General features: G+C 47.0%; 1 non-coding gene across 1 annotated transcript; it reads right to left on the reverse strand.

The window, feature by feature from the left end:
- Positions 1-1,142: 1,142 nt before the first annotated feature.
- Positions 1,143-1,215, reverse strand: Trnat-ggu (transfer RNA threonine (anticodon GGU)). The gene has a single exon. It is a non-coding gene; the product is annotated as a tRNA-Thr (tRNA).
- Positions 1,216-16,936: the final 15,721 nt, after the last annotated feature.

Raw genomic sequence — 16,936 nt, forward strand, 5'->3', positions numbered from 1 at the left:
GCGGTGCGTTAACCAATTACGCTATCCCCACAGCGGCTTCTCTCTCGACTTTAAAGCGGGGGTTTATATTTACAAGAGCTCTGAGGCCGGTCAACTAGCGCCGCCCCTCGACTACCGCGGGAGACTCGTCTCCCGCGGTAGTCGAGGGGCGGCGCTAGTTGACCGGCCTCAGAGCTCTTGTAAATATAAACCCCCGCTTTAAAGTCGAGAGAGAAGCCGCTGTGGGGATAGCGTAATTGGTTAACGCACCGCACCGGTTATGCGGAGATGTGGGTTCGAGTCCCGCTCCCGGAAAACGGCGGATTTTTTCTCGACTTATATTTTCGCTTATTTATCAATGAATCAAAGAAACGTGACAAGCACACGTCATTCGGCCCTATTATATATTTCGAAAAAAAAAGCCGAATAGCACTGGCAATGACGACTGCAACCTTGATATGTATCTTTACCGAGTCCCTCGTCCCGTATCTCTCTGTTCTGCTACATGCATTACGAGGCACTGGCTCCAGCAGTTCGGATATGCCAATTGCTAACCCCGACCTCCGACCACGTTCTACGTGGCGGCCGCTGGGAAAGAAGACGTTCCTCGTCTCCCGCGGTAGTCGAGGGGCGGCGCTAGTTGACCGGCCTCAGAGCTCTTGTAAATATAAACCCCCGCTTTAAAGTCGAGAGAGAAGCCGCTGTGGGGATAGCGTAATTGGTTAACGCACCGCACCGGTTATGCGGAGATGTGGGTTCGAGTCCCGCTCCCGGAAAACGGCGGATTTTTTCTCGACTTATATTTTCGCTTATTTATCAATGAATCAAAGAAACGTGACAAGCACACGTCATTCGGCCCTATTATATATTTCGAAAAAAAAAAAGCCGAATAGCACTGGCAATGACGACTGCAACCTTGATATGTATCTTTACCGAGTCCCTCGTCCCGTATCTCTCTGTTCTGCTATATATATATATATATATATATATATATATATATATATATATATATATATATATATATATAGAGAGAGAGAGAGAGAGAGAGAGAGATAATAAGGGTTGGCAGTCAAGAAAACCTCGGAAAGCAAAGGAGGGAATGCGGTAGGTCATAGAAACAGATGAAGAATTTTTTGGGTCAGAAAGAAAGTGGTGAAAAAATGTCCGCCGGGTGGGATCCGAACCCACGACCTCCAGAATACCGGTCTGGTGCGATGACCACTACGCTACCGGCGGGGCTGTTTCGCCACCACTTTCTCGGGTATTTATGTTAAGGTATTTTTGTTTCTGCACTTGGGGGTGGTAGCCAGCGCCACTCGGACTACTCGGGGTGAAGGGGACCTTCTTTTTAACCCCCGGGCCGTGACTTGAGTGTCAACGACATGTCGAGAGTGGTATACCAGCGTTGAACCCTCTTAAGCTAAGTTTGGCATCAAGACTGCCACAACAGATGCCCTCGCTATGCATGTAGCGAATCAGAAAATGGGAAATGAGGGGCTCGGTAAATAGTCGTTATCGGTAAATTGTCGGTAAATTGTCGTATACACTCAAGTCACGGCTCGGGGGTTAAAAATAAGGTCCCCTATATATATATATAGCCTAGTAGAGCTTCGAAGCTCGGTTTAGGGAACTCGGGGACCGCACGCAGCTTGGCTGGGTCTGGTAGGATGCCATCTTTATAGATACGACATGACCTGATATAGTAAGTCTGCGGGCAGCAAAATGACATTTCTTGAGGTTCATTTGCAGGCCAGCCGAAGTAAGGCACGTAAGGACTTGGTCAAGTCGCTGGAGGTGGGTCGTAAAGTCCGCTGAAAACACGACAATGTTGCCCAAGTTGCATAAACAGATACTCCACTTCAGCCCACGCAGAACATTGTCCATCATTCGCTGGAATGTCGCTGGCGCATTACACACTCCAAAGGGCATGACGTTGAATTCGTAGAGTCCATCCGGTGTCACAAACGCCGTTTTCTGTCTGTCAGCCTCAGCCATAGGTACTTGCCAGTAACCCGAGCGCAAATCTAATGAAGAAAAGAACTCGGCACCTGGCAAGCAGTCTAGCGCGTCATCTATTCGAGGTAGTGGATAGATGTCCTTTCGTATAATCTTATTGAGGCGGCGATAGTCGACGCAAAACCTAATAGACCCATCCTTCTTGGTGACGGGCACGACTGGAGAAGCCCAGGGACTTGTGGAGGGTCGAATAACGTCCCGGTTCAGCATATCGGCTACATGCTCCTCGTTAACGCAGCGTTCCTTGGGTGACAAACGGTACGGTCGCTGGCACAGTGTTGCATAATTGCCGGTGTCAACCTGATGACGGACAGTTGACGTGCACCCCATGGATGTTTGCTGGGAGTCGAATGATGTATAATCGTTGTAGCAGAACCAGGAGCTGGTCTTTTTGCTCCTGGGTGAAGTCGGCGTTGATGGAGGGCAGAAAAACTGCCGGTTTAAAGGGACGTCGGCGCTCAGGGCGCTGAGATGGGCCGGGGCAGACTCGTTCGAAATGTCGATGACAAGATGTGGCGCAACAACTTCGACGTACCCAAGACATTCGCCACGAAGCGCTCGGGACGGGCAAGGTGACGGGTTAGGTATCGACATCATGCTCGAACCACATCTCATTTCCAGGACATTGAAGGGCAGGAGAAGATTGGTGCGCGACGAAAATCGACGGGAGGGGGCGAAGACAACGGTGGCGTCCGGGGCATCGGTTGACGACACAGGTACAATGATAGAAGAGAATGGGGGAACGGTGGCATCTTCAGCAAAAACCAATTTCACACTGCTAGTCTCCGCTGTACTAGTACTGGGTGAAAACAGTTCAACTTCTGCGCGGAAGCAGTCGATGACAGCGTGGTTATGGGAAAAAAAATCCCACCCGAGGATAACGGCGTGAGAACATGAGCGAAGGACGACCAGGTCTGACTTCAAGTCTTCGCGTTAGCGTGAGCTTCCATCATTTAACAAAGCTGTTGGGCGAGTTGGTGCATTATGATTGAAAAATAGTTTGTGCCTTGGTGGGGACATTGTGCTAACAAAGCTTGCAGACTTTTTCCGCAGTGCCTGAGGACTTAAACGCTTCCAAAGGCGTGGTAAACCGCGAATTTAGTTCTCCTTCATAACAAAGTGGATGCCAAAGAGCTAAAGATTAAAGACCAATTAGCTTGCTTTCAGTTACCTACACGTTATTTACGAAGGTAATTCTCAACGTTTTAGTGCGACTCTAGACCTTTAACAGCAACGAGAACAGGCCGGTTTAAGGACAGGTTTCTCAAATTTGGACTATATTCACGCTATATCACACAGGTAATCGAAACATTTTCAGAGCATAATGCACCATTGTACATGACATTTATAAATTATGAAAAAGCATTTGACTCAGTGCCCAATTCAGCATTAATTGAGGCGTTAAGTGATCACGGAGTCGACAGGCCATACATTGCGCTCTGATACGATAGATATGGCGGATTCACGCGAATTATACTGCTCTATCAAAGAACCTGTAAGTTTCCTGTACAAAAGGGTGTCAATACAGGGGGACACAATATCTCCGGTATTATTTACCGCCTATATGGAGGGTGTGTTCAGAAAATTTAGGTGGAGGAAAACTGGGGTGCGAAAAAATGGGGAATATCTAAGCCACCTACGGTTCACAGACAACTTCGTCTTGTTCAGTCAAAGCAGTCAGGAATTGTAGAGCGTGCATACCAATTGTGCTAGGAAAGTTTGGTTGCAGGATTAAAAATAAACAGGACAAAATCAAAGGTTAAGTTCAATAAGCATGCCAAGGAACGTGACTTCAAGGTAGGTAACGAAAGCTTGGAAACAGTAAGCGATTACGTCTATCTTGGGCAAGTCATAAGCGCTGATCCCGAACATAAAAAGTAAACTACCCGTAGAATAAGCATGAGGTCGGCTGCTTTTGGTAGGAATCCCGATATCCTCAATAGTAGGCTTTCTTTGTCCCTCAAAGAGCTGGTGTATAACCAATGGGTTCTTCCAGTAGCGACATACGGGGAAGAAACCTGGGGTTTGACTCAACGACTTGAAAGGAAACTTAGATCGGCCCAACGAGCTATGGAAAGAAGTGTGCTGGGGGAAACGCCTAGGGATAAGAAAACACCGGCGTGGACTAGGGAACAAAATGGTGTGGAAGACATTGCAGCTAAAATTAAGCAAATAAAATGAGCATGAGCGGGTCACGTCGTGCGCATGGGCGACAACAGGCGGACCATAATACATAGGCGGACCATAATACAAGCGCATAATACGACCACTATTCCAAGAAATCGATCACGACATTGCGCCTCCGCAAAATGAGCCCATCATGTGCTCCGGATCCCTTTCTCACCGCGACCATGCCAAGTTCTCCGGCACCGACGACCGCGACGCAGAAGACTGGCTCTCGTACTACGAAAGAGTGAGTGCTCACAACCGCTGGGATGATCCGATGAAGCGTGCTAACGCCCGCTTTTGCTTTAACGAAGTAACTGAGCGGTGGCTCCTGAACAACGATGCCGACATGACAACTTGGTCTGCCTTCAAAACGAGATTCTTAGAAGTGTTCGCTCGCCCCGCGGTCCGCAAGCTTCGGGCTGAACAGAGCTTATGTGGGCGTGCACAGCTTGCCGACGAAACGTACGCGAGCTATATTAAGGACGTTGTCGACCTCTGTAGGCGCGCAAATCCTGCTATGCCTGAGTTCGAGAAGATCAAGCACGTCTTGAAGCCTCGAGGACGGCGCGTTCCAGATGTTGCTCAGCAACGACCCGCAGTCGTTTGGAGACGTCATCAAATGGTGTCTTAGCTACGAAGAGCACAGGAAGCTGCGCAATTCTACCCGCCAGTGCTCCCCAAATAACGAACCGCATCGGGCCTCACTTTCAGCGCTTGCAATCTCCTCTGATCTTGCGCCTCTTCTTCTACACATTTAAAACTTCGTTCGCGAGGAGGTTGCGCGTCAACTGAACCTTCAGCAATTGGCATCCACGCCTTCATGCCCCTTGCCTACGATGGTGCGCCGCGTAATTCAAGACCGAGTCGCCGAGGCGCTGCCGTCAGACCGCCAGACTACGTCCTCGACTGCGCACCTGGTCCCGCCGGTTACTGCACACCTCGACTCGCCCATGGCCGCACCCGCGGCCGTACCCGTGGCCACGCCTTTCTTTTCACCAATGGCAGCACCGATTCCTTCCGCCGTGGCGACTGCCTTTGCTTCACCCGTGGCAGGGCCTTACACTTATGCTGCGGTTTGTGCCCAACCACAGCCAGCCAGATTTCAGCCGTTGCAGTACACCACGAGCCAGCGAACGCTCCCATATCCTCGAGCGGCAGCTCAGGGCCCCAACCCGTGGCGCACGTCCGATAATCGGCCCATATGTTTCGCGTGTAACGTTCCCGGACATGTCGCACGTTTCGGCCGGCGCCGACCCCCTCCTACGAGTGACGTTCTTCGGGGGTCCGCATTTGCGCCTTAGTTACACTCCGCTTCCGTTCATTCCGGCTCAACGCCAAACTCGTAATCACCAGATGGTTTTCCCTTTTCTGGACGCCGTTCCCCTTCACCACGCCGCCGTTCCATTTCTCCGAAGCGCCCCCGTGGGAACCCTGCCGCCGAGGGAAACTAGCAGCCGCAGTTCCTGAGGCACGAGCTGCGAAACCGTCGAACGTACTAAGTCCTCATATTTCGCCTTCAAATGTGATTGATGTGATTGTGGATGGTACCCCTGTACTCGCGCTTATTGACACTGGAGCCGCCGTATCTGTGATTCAAGAAAATTTTTGCCGCAAAATTCATAAAGTGATGACGCCGCTTTCGGGATTTACTCTTCGCACTGCCACCGCACAGCCCGTTCAACCACTAGCCATGTGCACCGCTCGTATGCAACCTTCATGACCATCACGACAGTTTAAGTCCACGATTGCAGCCTATTTGCTTCTTCTTCGCTGCCGCATCGACCTCTACTCCATCTTTGTTCCTATAACGGCGAAGAAGAAGCAAATCGAAGAAGGAGAACGAACGAACGAATGGAACGCGCACACGTAAACTAGGCGCCCGCAGGCGCAACGTGTACCTTGCAGGTGGCGTGCAGGTGGCGTGATTCCTCTCCCAAAAGTTGCCGCCGAATGAGTAAGTGGTTTGACTCTCAGGTGTTTACTCACGGTCGTAGCCTAGTGGGTGAGACGACTCCGTTGATCTACCATGACACAGGCTCGAATCCTGACGGTGCCGGTGCCGGTCATTTCTTTCCTTTATACCCCAGTATTCACTGGAAAGACGTCTTTTGGCCGCCCAGCTCAGCCGATTGGACAATCAACCGTTCAAACTAGAGACTATTCTAGGACATCGACCACTACAATCAACTTCGCAGAAGGCAACAAAAGCCCTTGTGCGTTTCATGAAGCACACACGCTTGGATGAAAGACTATAGTGCCCACAAAGGGACTAAAGTGTGGGCGTGGCCCCGCTCCTATCCCCTCTTTTTCGCCAGCCCTCTCTTTCATACCGTTAACATCCCTTCCCCAGTGTCGAGAAGCAATCCGGAATATAAGCCTAGATAACCTCTCGGCCTTTCCGCTCGTTTTTATCCTCCTCCTCCGCCTCCTGTTGTACTGAGTCTTAACAATTTGCTAAACAGTTTCGCTGTTAATATATCGGCCAGCAGCTTTGCCTTTCTTCGTTGATTTGAGAGCCGGTGCTACCTCATCTCTCGCAACATACGGAACCTTCCCGACGCCAGTTATCGCAAAAGTTGTCTTTGAGTTAGGGCCAGAAGCTTAAAGTTTTGCGTAGAAGTCCTCGGCTATTTTTAGTATATCATCGATATTGTTTGGTATTTTGCTATTCTCGAGCGGAACAATAGAGACCAAGAAAAGACAGTCGATTTTCTCTTCTTGACCTGTATTACCCCCGGACTCTCGACAGTAGCTCTAAACAGCTTTTTGAGTTGATTTATTTCTCTGCTGCCCCATTATATATGGATATACGCGAAGTTCGACTCGAAATATACCCTCTCTCGATGCCTTTATGTTTACTTCCCTTTCCTCCTACCACCACCACCGAAGTGTAGCGTTCTGACAAGGTTGAACCACGTGATTTCAAAAGTCGCTTTCTTTTTTTTGTATTTTTTTACGGACTTCCCTCGTCTCACGATTTCTTTCGGCCCTTCAACCACAATCCGATTGTATTAATAAGCTTTTTTCCAGTGCACTTCCCTCTCACTTGCTGTATCGTGTGTATATAACAGCGTCAACTAAGTGTGAACTCAATCTGTACTCTACTCTGATGAAAGGAAGTCCACTTCCTGAAACGATCGTAAGTAAACACCATTGTTAATGTTTTCCATACGTGTGTATGTCTCTCTGCTCATCATATATATATATATATATATATATATATATATATATATATATATATATATATATATATATATATATATATATAACACAAGAGAAGAAAAACTTCGAACAACGTAAACGCACTATTGTTGCCAACGTTTCAGCAAAGAGACTTGCTTTCGGCAGGGCCCAAGCAAGTCTCTTTGCTGAAAGGTCGCAACAATCGTGCTTTTACCTTGTTCAAAGTTTTTCTTCTCTTGTATATATATATATATATATATATATATATATATATATATATATATATATATATATATATATATATATATATATATATATATATATATATATATACGGTGTCGTACCAGAAGCGAACCGAACCGAACAGCGGAACTGAACCGGTATTTTTGCCGGACCTGAACCCGAACCCACACCGTTATTTTTTGAGCACGCTGAACCCGAACCGGAACTGAACCGAAAAAAGAAATAACGGTTACCGGTTCATGCCGAAACAGTTCGACCCTCCGCTATTAATATTGCACAGCAAATGCAATTCAGGCCTTTTTTTCTTTCACGTACCGTCAACTTCGTACCCGCTCGCGAACTTGTCCCTCCAGACAATTGAACACTATCACGCTCTAAGTAACAACAGGGGAAATGAATGAGCACCAATGTAGCAATGGTCTGTTGCTGCTGGAAGCGCGAGCGTAGTGCAAGCTGACCAAACAAAATGTCATTCTCGTCAGCTTACGGGGGGTATAAAACCACTTTGCCCTCCCCTAGCTGCGACTTTAAAGGAGCAATCAGGCTGCAGGAGTGCTCCACTGCGCAACAGCAAAAGCCCACACTCGATGTGTGCAAACTTTTTGCATTTCGTAATTTGTTTAAAAGGTCCGACACCTGCAAATTGTCAATACTTGACGAGTGTGACCACAGGAGCTGCTCACTGGCTAAGCAGTTTGCTGCTGATGCAGTTTTGTCTCTTTCAGATCTGCTTTTTTTTTCGAAGGTGCACTTCTACTGAGTGCCCAACTCGCTACATTACTTCTACTGCTACTCGTTCCGGAGGGGAGTACTGCTGTGGACGAATTAAAGAACGTCTACCCGTAAAAGTCTCATCTCATGCTCCGCGCGTCAAAATTCCCTTTCATTTTGTAACAGCATAATCTGTTATAAGATTCCGCAATGTAGCACACGGAACGATGGCCGGGGGTAAGGAAGTACAATCACATACTGTAAAAGCAATTGCAGTGGTCAGAGCAATATTGCAGGGACTGAGCGTTAACTAAAGCTTACTTTTAACAAAAGTGTGGCTAACCCATTCGATAAGGTGACAGCTAACAAATTATTCAGGGTGACCAAATAATCTAATTCATGGGTAGTATTTATGTGCCTGTCGTAGAATTTTTCTGTTTTTCTATATATATAAAGAATGTGCGCCATTGGTATTAAGCTCTGGTATTTGGACGCGCCAGTACGCAGGCCTAAATTTAAGGCTTCAAGGTTAGCGTGATGGGCGATCCCATAGCGACGATTGCAATTTCAACAAAAAAGGAAAGGGCAGAAAATATATCCCACCGTCATATCTCTTGGCGGTGGCTTTATGAATAGTCGCTAGGACAACATGAAGTCTGGGCGAGAAAGTATGTGGTAAATCGTCGCCACTTCATCTGTTTTTCTATCTCGTAATTGCTTAAAGTTTGCTTTGCAATTGCGCCACTGCCCTTGGGGAACAGTAGCATTTTGAATTTTCGTTTGTATTTTGATTTGACGGTCATTTGGAAGTACGAAATGTGTTTTTTTTTTAATTTCAGGGATGATTCAACTCATCGAACCGGTGCGGGAACCGGTTCAAGCTCCCGAACCGGTTCGCGAACCGGTTCGGTATGTGATTTTGTCGAACCGGAACTGAACCGGAACGAAATGAATTCGCCTGAACCAGAACCGTTACCGAACCGGTATTTTTTTCGGTTCGACACACCGATATACATAGTGATCAAAGTTAAGTCGACAGGTTTTTTTAAAAAATAGGCGCTTAGATTTACGCGAAGACCACCTCTACAGTGAGGTTTGGCGCCCAGGGGGACACCTAATTAGGAGGTAACGTTTGATGTAGGTGGCTTAATTAACTACAATTGATTAATTACCTTTTTAGTGGCTGCAGTAACCAGGCATGTTTGTATTCGAAAGTTAGACGCAATCGTGTTTCTATGCAGTTTCAATTCACAGAATTCTTCTAGCGCATACGTAGTCCGAGATATCAAATGGCGAAGTTTAATTGCCGTTCGCATGATTACGCATGCTAGAAGTCAAGACCAGCGCATAGCTCCTCCCTTTTGTTCTGTGTTTCGATAGCGGTTCCGAGTAGTACAGATTGCGATAACGCCAGCCAAGAATGAATGGGTGCCAGTTATCACTTTTTCCTGTGCCTCCACCCCTTTGTCGAACTGAACACCGTACATACAGCAGGCACGTCACAGAAGGGAGGAGCTTTGCGCCGGTGCCGACTGTCTTGGGCGCAACACCGTTAGCTGCATGTTGTACTTTTCCCACTAACACGCGAATTATTCCTTTTTCCTGTACTGACGCTACGAACTACCATTGCGGCGAAAGGTATTCTTGTAGCGCAAACCCGCTGGCTCGCGGATCTTTCATGCAGGCAGGTGCATGCCGTGCAGAGAAGACGCTCTGTGGAACAACGGGGTGAGGTAGTGTCGCTGAACAAATTGAAAATTTTTTTTTCTCTGCTAAAACAAAAACTGTTCTGATTAAACTTTCTGAAATAAACTGCGATCATTGGTACTAGTGAATGGCTCGCATTTGATATTTTTACTACGAGCACAACAATGCGCAATTTTAAGGTGAATATGGGCCATAAGGGAGATTTTCCCAAGTTTGACAAACGTTTTCTCGCACATTTAATCTTTTTTCAGTGTAAATATAGTTTTTATCAAATTTCCACAATGCTGAGATACAGGTACAAATGCTCCAATGGCTGAGAGAATGTGCTTGTGTTCGCTAAAAATGTTTGAAAATGCTTGACATCGTGTATTTTCTGAATGGCGTAATCACAGCAAAGAAAAGGAAAAATATTTTAAAAATTCGGCATACAGCAGCCCAGGGCCTCGACATGATGTTCACAAAAAATGGTGGCCATTGTAAGAGAATTTACTTTTTCATGACTTTTTAACAGACGTAAGTTTGCTTGAAACCCTGGAGATAAAAGTGCCGCTAGAAACAGAACAAAATTTTTTTGGACAAAAACACTTTCAGGGAGCATTGCGGGCCATGCGAGGATGACCCACCATTTTTACTGAGCAAATCCGTGATGGTCGATTTTACGGCTGGGACGTTTGGCATGGAATGACCCAGATGTATTTGTCGTCCTGCAGTAGACCTGAGTAGGCTGATGATGATGATTATGATGTACTCGCTCTCCCCTTGCATCCCGTTGGTTTTCTTGCTCAATTCATTTGTGGTCCAAGTGTTACTTGCTGGTGCTGAATGTGTCTTTAATGTAACGCTGCGCACTCAGCTGCCACTCCATTATTTTAGTGTTAAGCGACCTTACACCCTTTTTTAGGGTGTTCACAAGTACACCCTTGTTTAGCCAAAACACCTTTTAAAGCTGTGCCCCATGGGGCAAGATTTTTACCCCTTTCGACCAGAAAAGTGTAAAAAAGTTTAGTGTGTATTCTTGAGATGTATTAAAAATTTGTAGTGGCTTAGCTCGGCTATGCCAGGATATACGTAGCGTGAGCTAAGGTTCAGCTGGTTGTTCTTAACTTTATTGGTTGTCTACGATTAGCTTGATTATCATGCTTACTGTTGCTTCAGTGACGCGCATCCGGTATACGCATTATGTGACACATGTATATTTATCAAGCGGCTCCGGCGCAGCGTCACCAATCGCCCCAGAGCTAAGCTGGTTCCACAGGCGCACGCCGGTGTTGCTGCGACGCACGAGCCATCGGTTGCACACCCGGCCACTCCTCGCATGATCATCAAGTGGACCGGGCCGCCACGTGCGGAACGGAGGTCGGCGAAGACGCTGGGTGCGTGGGGTGTGTGAGAGACGCCGGGCAGCGAGCAACGTTCTGTGCGCCGTGTGATGTCAGTGCTCGTCGCTCATGCGCAGCACGGCTCTCCAGGAGCCACGCGAAACTGCTTAACCTCGGCCAGTGTAGCTCACGCTACAAAACTCATCTAAGAATTTTTTCGTTGATCTGTATGCAGCTAAGTGGCCAATAACTGTGTCGAAGGGAACTGCCGAATGTGCCGAATAATGAAGCGTGGCATACGTTATCACTAAAAAAATTCACTCCTCACTGCGACACCACGCAACGCAAAATTTAGTGATCGCATTGAGCAACATATCCTAGCGCAAATCTCCTTCTCGAGCCAAATCATGCGTACTGGGCTCGACGCTGGCCAATTTGGTCATTTTGATCCCAATGATAAGTTGTTCGGGTGCGCTATGTTGAAGCAGAACCATAGGCACTTTTATGAGTGTAGCCTTCGACAACACTCTCAAGAGAAGCGCCAGGAACACAGGAAGAGTACGGGAAATCCAGGGGAAAATACTTTTCTACCAATGTGCCGTCGTTTATTGGCCACTGTGTATTTACTTCGGCCTTGGTGGCACGTGGGTGGCGCCAAGATCTTCGGAGTCCTAACCCGAGGCTCAGCGTCGGCGTCGCCGGGCGCGTACAGGTTGGACGCCCGCCATCCGGGACGGACGGCGGGGCAGTGCGGCCACAGCGTCGTCGTCGGGGGGCCGTGCGTGCTGCTGACGTGCTCGGCAGCATGGTCGGCGGCGTCCCATTTTGCCCTCGGGGCGTGCCTGGTCCTACTGTTTTCGACAGCTGGGCTTGAGCGCCGCCCTCTCTTCCCGTCGGTCTCCGGGCTCCCTCTGATCGGCCGGACTTCCCTCTCCACCAGCGCCATTTCCGCTCTTTCTCTCCCTGCGGTCTGGCCCCAAGATGCGTTTTCTAGTCATCAATATTGCTTTACACGTTTGTTTTCCCTGGCCGCAAAAGTAAAAAGAGAGATGAAAAAATATCGGGCTGCACATCTCTTCCTGTTCACTTTCTTGATTTAATTTGTTCCTTTTTTCTCTCGCGCTCTCGGTGCCCGTATGTACTAGATTGAACTATGCACGGCTTACCAACATATCGTCTTAGTTTTGTTTCTCGCCATTTACAAGCCTTTCATTGCGCCGCATATTCTCTGGGCATAATCTGATCCTGCGGGGGACATTGTAATCGCGTCAGGGGTGGCTTAGCAGCTTCGTGTTGTCTCGCCTTCTCTGCCATTTTTCTTGCTTATGAAAGCTACCATAGCGCGCATTATCTCCCTCGCTGTGTTCCTTACTGACGTTTAAACTTCGGAGACAACAATTAGAGCGAAATTTTACGTAACTGTGAATTTTTCGCCGAATATTTATTTATTGCCCAGGCTGTACTGATCCCCAGCGTGAGCCTACCACGGAGGGCGTTTATTAAGTCTTTGAAAGGAAGGAAGGAAGGAAGGAAGGAAGGAAGGAAGGAAGGAAGGAAGGAAGGAAGGAAGGAAGGAAGGGAGAGAGGGAGGGAGGGATGACCTAGAAGTAAGGCATCGTTTATAAGGGCAATAGATAAGGTGATACAAACCAAACAAATACCGGAGGACTGGCTAGAAAGTAGGATGAATTTAATATGTAATGGCCGAGGCAACAAAGCCAGTACTGATTCATACTGACCTCTCACAGTAACGTCAGTGGTGTATAGATTCGTATTACAGGCGATAAAATCTGAAATTTAAGCATGGATGGAAGAAAATGAAATCCTGGGGGAATCGCACAATGGATTTAGACAAGCCAGGAGATTGGATGATAATTTGTTCGTGATACCGCAATGCATTGAAATTGCAAAAGCGCAGAATAGACCATTATGGATTACGTTACTGGACATTAAAGGGGCTTATGACAACGCAAACAGAGAACTGCTGTGGCGAATGCTGAAACTCCAGGGATTATATGACGAGTTAATACAGTTCTTTATAGCAATATATAAAGATCATAGAGTGCACCTTACATGGGAAGGACAGAAATGCGCCCAACAGGTCAGTACCCATCGGGGACTGAACCAAAGATGCCCTTTGAGCCCAATATTATTTATGATTTATATGGCAGGGTTAGAAAAGAAACTGGAAAAAAGAAAAGAGGGTTCAACCTGACGCATATGCTGCAAGGCGAAGTACTACAAAAGCGTGTTCCGGGAATGTTATACGCGGACGACATTGTTCTTTTAGCTGATAACCAGACCGATATGCAACGGCTCATAAATATTAGCGGCCAGGAAGCCACCGACCTAGGGCTAAATTTTAGCGAGAAAAATCGGGAATAATGGTTTTCCATGACACCATCACTGACGCAGTGTCTATCCAGCATGGCGAATTACCCAGAGTGAAGGAATATAAATATTTGGGAGTGTGGATAAACGAAAGGGATAACCACTTAAGAACTCACGAGGAGAAACTTGAGGTTAAGGGAAAGCGCAACGCAGCTATAATGAAGTATAGAGATCTGTGGGGTATAACAAATATGAAGTAGTGAGAAGAATGTGGAAAGGAGTAATGGTTCCGGGTCTCACATTTGCGAATGCTGTACTCTGCTTCTATCACGCCTTGAAGTGAACCAGAGAACGGTAGGCCGTTTGGCCATAGGAGCGCATGGAAAAACAACTAACGAAGCAGTGCAGGGAGATATGGGCTGGGCGTAGTTTGAAGTTCGAGAAGGGCAGAGTAAAATGTGTTTTGAGTGGAGGTTGAGAGCAATAGATCAACGAAGGTGGGCAGCTGAGGTTTTTAGGTACCTATACTTGAAAAGCGTGGACGCGCAGTGGTTAAGAAAGACTAGAAGGCTAACGATGAAATACGGGAAGAACAGTGAAGAATCCAAAACAGCCAAGGTAACCAAAAAATAGGCAAGGTAGATAGAAACGAATAAATGGAGAGAACAAATGGAAGCTAAAACGTCGTTATAGATGTACAGGGCTGAGAAATTGGGCATCAGAAAGGAAAATTTCTACGATAATTCCAAGGGCAGTGCCTTGCTTTTTGAGGCTAGAGCAGGTTGCTTGCGGACTAAGAGCTTTGTGGGGAAGTATTCACAAAATGATAGGGTATGCGTGGTCTGCGGAAAAGAAACAGAAGCTATGCGCCACATAGTATTAGAATGCGAGGGTATCCATCCAAATCTACATGAGGGAAATATTCGGCTTCCAGGAGCCCTTGGATTTACGGGCAGCACAGAGGAAGTGAACTTCAAGGCTGTCGAGACGACGAAAAGAAGATTAGAATGCTGGTGGACCAAACGCAGAGAGGAGAATATTGCCTAGGACAGCTAGCACCTGTAACAGGAAAAAAAGTACTTTGTGCTTAATAAGTTTTTTGTGCCTGCCCTAAGCAGCGATAGTATAAAACCAAGAGTATAAAACATAGGTATATTAGTCCTTTTTGGTAAGATGACACGTCATCACCCCGCTACAAAGGGGAAACCAATAGCAATCATCATCATCATCATCTGAAGGAAGGAAGGAAGGCAAAAAGGGAGGGAGGGAGGGAGGGCGGGTGGTAGGACTATAAACTTCAGTAGCGGAAACAAGATAGGCAATACATAACGGGGTGTACGATAACCGAAGAAAAAAAGACGAAAATAGAGAGAAGCGAATAATACGGTAGACAAGAGAAAGAAGTTAAGGGGCATAGATGGAAGAAAGAAACGAACGAGAAGTAGAAAGGAAAGAAAATAAGAATATAAATGTAATTGCAAAGAATGTAACAAAAGGACGCAGAAGAAGAGAAAAATATAAGAGAAACAAAGAGAAGGAACAGAATTTAACGGGTGGAAACAGAAAGGAATTAAGCGTAGGAAATAAAATAAGCGAGAAATAAAAACGAAATAAGGTAAATTGAGAGTAGAGCAATGAAGAACACCTAGCAAAGTGCACGAAATGACAACAAGGAAAGAAAAAGCAGGAAATAAAAAAAACCGACGAGAAAGATTCTGATAAAAGCGCGAGGGGTGCAAAGGGCGTTAAAAGGAAAAGAAAAGAGGGAGGGGTGAAGTAAGGGAACAAAGAATTTTTCTGGGATCTCATCACTTACTGGGGACATAAAGGTCCTTATACACGACTTTCATGTTCATTGCACCGGCGACTCCGTGGGACGAAATTCCATGCTGTCGTAATCGTTCTGTAGGCAATTGTGATGCAGGGTTTTAACCTTGAATGTCTTTTCTTTCGAGGGACACTCGAAATGAGCTACTTGAAGTTAATACGTGCACTAGTGAGACATAAAAGGGTATAGCTTTTGGTCTCCGGCGAACTCCGCCGTCAAGGACCTCCGAAACCTAGCTGTACAACCGCTTTGAGAGGTGTAAAAATTAAGCTGTTGTAGCTTCACGTGTTTCTCAAAACAGTGCCTGTTTTTAAGGCTTGAGAGTAATATAGCCCCTTCATTCTAGAAGAAAGCCGGAGCTGCGCAAATGGGGATCGCGTGAGCACTGTGGCCCGCTTTGTGATATTCCGATGAAACCGTTTGGAACAACTCCCATCTCAACTCTCTGTAGGGTCTCAGTTCTTGGTAAGCATCCACCGCAATCTTCCACTTGACCACTAGAGAGAGAGAGAGAGAGAGAGAGAGAGAGAGAGAGAGAGAGAGAGAGAGAGAGAGAGAGAGAGAGAGAGAGAGAGAGAGAGAGAGAGAGAGAAGGAGGGAGGGAGGGAGGGAGGGAGGGAGGGAGGGAGGGAGAGCGATCTTTAAGGAAGTCTGGCGATGTTAGCTGGGCTAAAATGCCTAACTTGCTACGCCGTTCGATGACGTGATGAAGATGATGGCGATGATGTTTAAGACGTGATGCGCACAGAGACGGTCAGCTATTTACAGCGACTGCTCTAGACCTGTGTGTTACAGGTACTCTATCAGATCTTTGGTAGCCCGTAAAGCACGTTTGGGACAAGCCCATGGTCCTAAAGCGTCCCTTAGCTGCATGTCCACGGAAAGCGGCAGTCCCAAAGCCACTGCGAGGGACACTCTTTGAGCACTGAATTTAGCACATTCACAAAGCAGGTGCTGCAGGGTTTCTCGCACATCACAGCGTGGGCAGAGTGGCGACCTAACCTGTTTTATCTTAAAGAGGAAGTTGCGCGTGTATGCGACATTCAACCGCATGCGATGTAGAATTGCTTCTACCCGCTTTGAAAGTCCTGGTGGCGTTTTAAATTTGCAGTTGGGATCGATGAAAGATATCGGCGCGTAATGACGTTATACGTCATCCCAGGCTGCACGCTGCATGTTCCATGCCACGATGGATGCAAGTACAGATGCATCTTTTTCGGAGAATGGTATAGCTATTGCCGATGCACGATGCTTATGCGCAACGGATGCAGCAATGTCCGCCTTCACTTTGCCAGTTATCCCACAATGGGCTGGAATCCACTGAACTGCAATGTGATGGTGCGCTTGTAGAGCTTGAAGATGTAAAGCGTGTATGTCAGACACAAGCTGGTTTTTTGGAAAAGACGCTAGACATTGAAAGGCAGCCCTTGAGTCTGTGAAGATGGCCCAC

Source organism: Haemaphysalis longicornis, unplaced genomic scaffold, assembly GCF_048455015.1.
Source record: "Haemaphysalis longicornis isolate Haplotype H1 unplaced genomic scaffold, Haemaphysalis longicornis Haplotype H1 scaffold_1, whole genome shotgun sequence".
NCBI lineage: Eukaryota > Metazoa > Arthropoda > Arachnida > Ixodida > Ixodidae > Haemaphysalis > Haemaphysalis longicornis.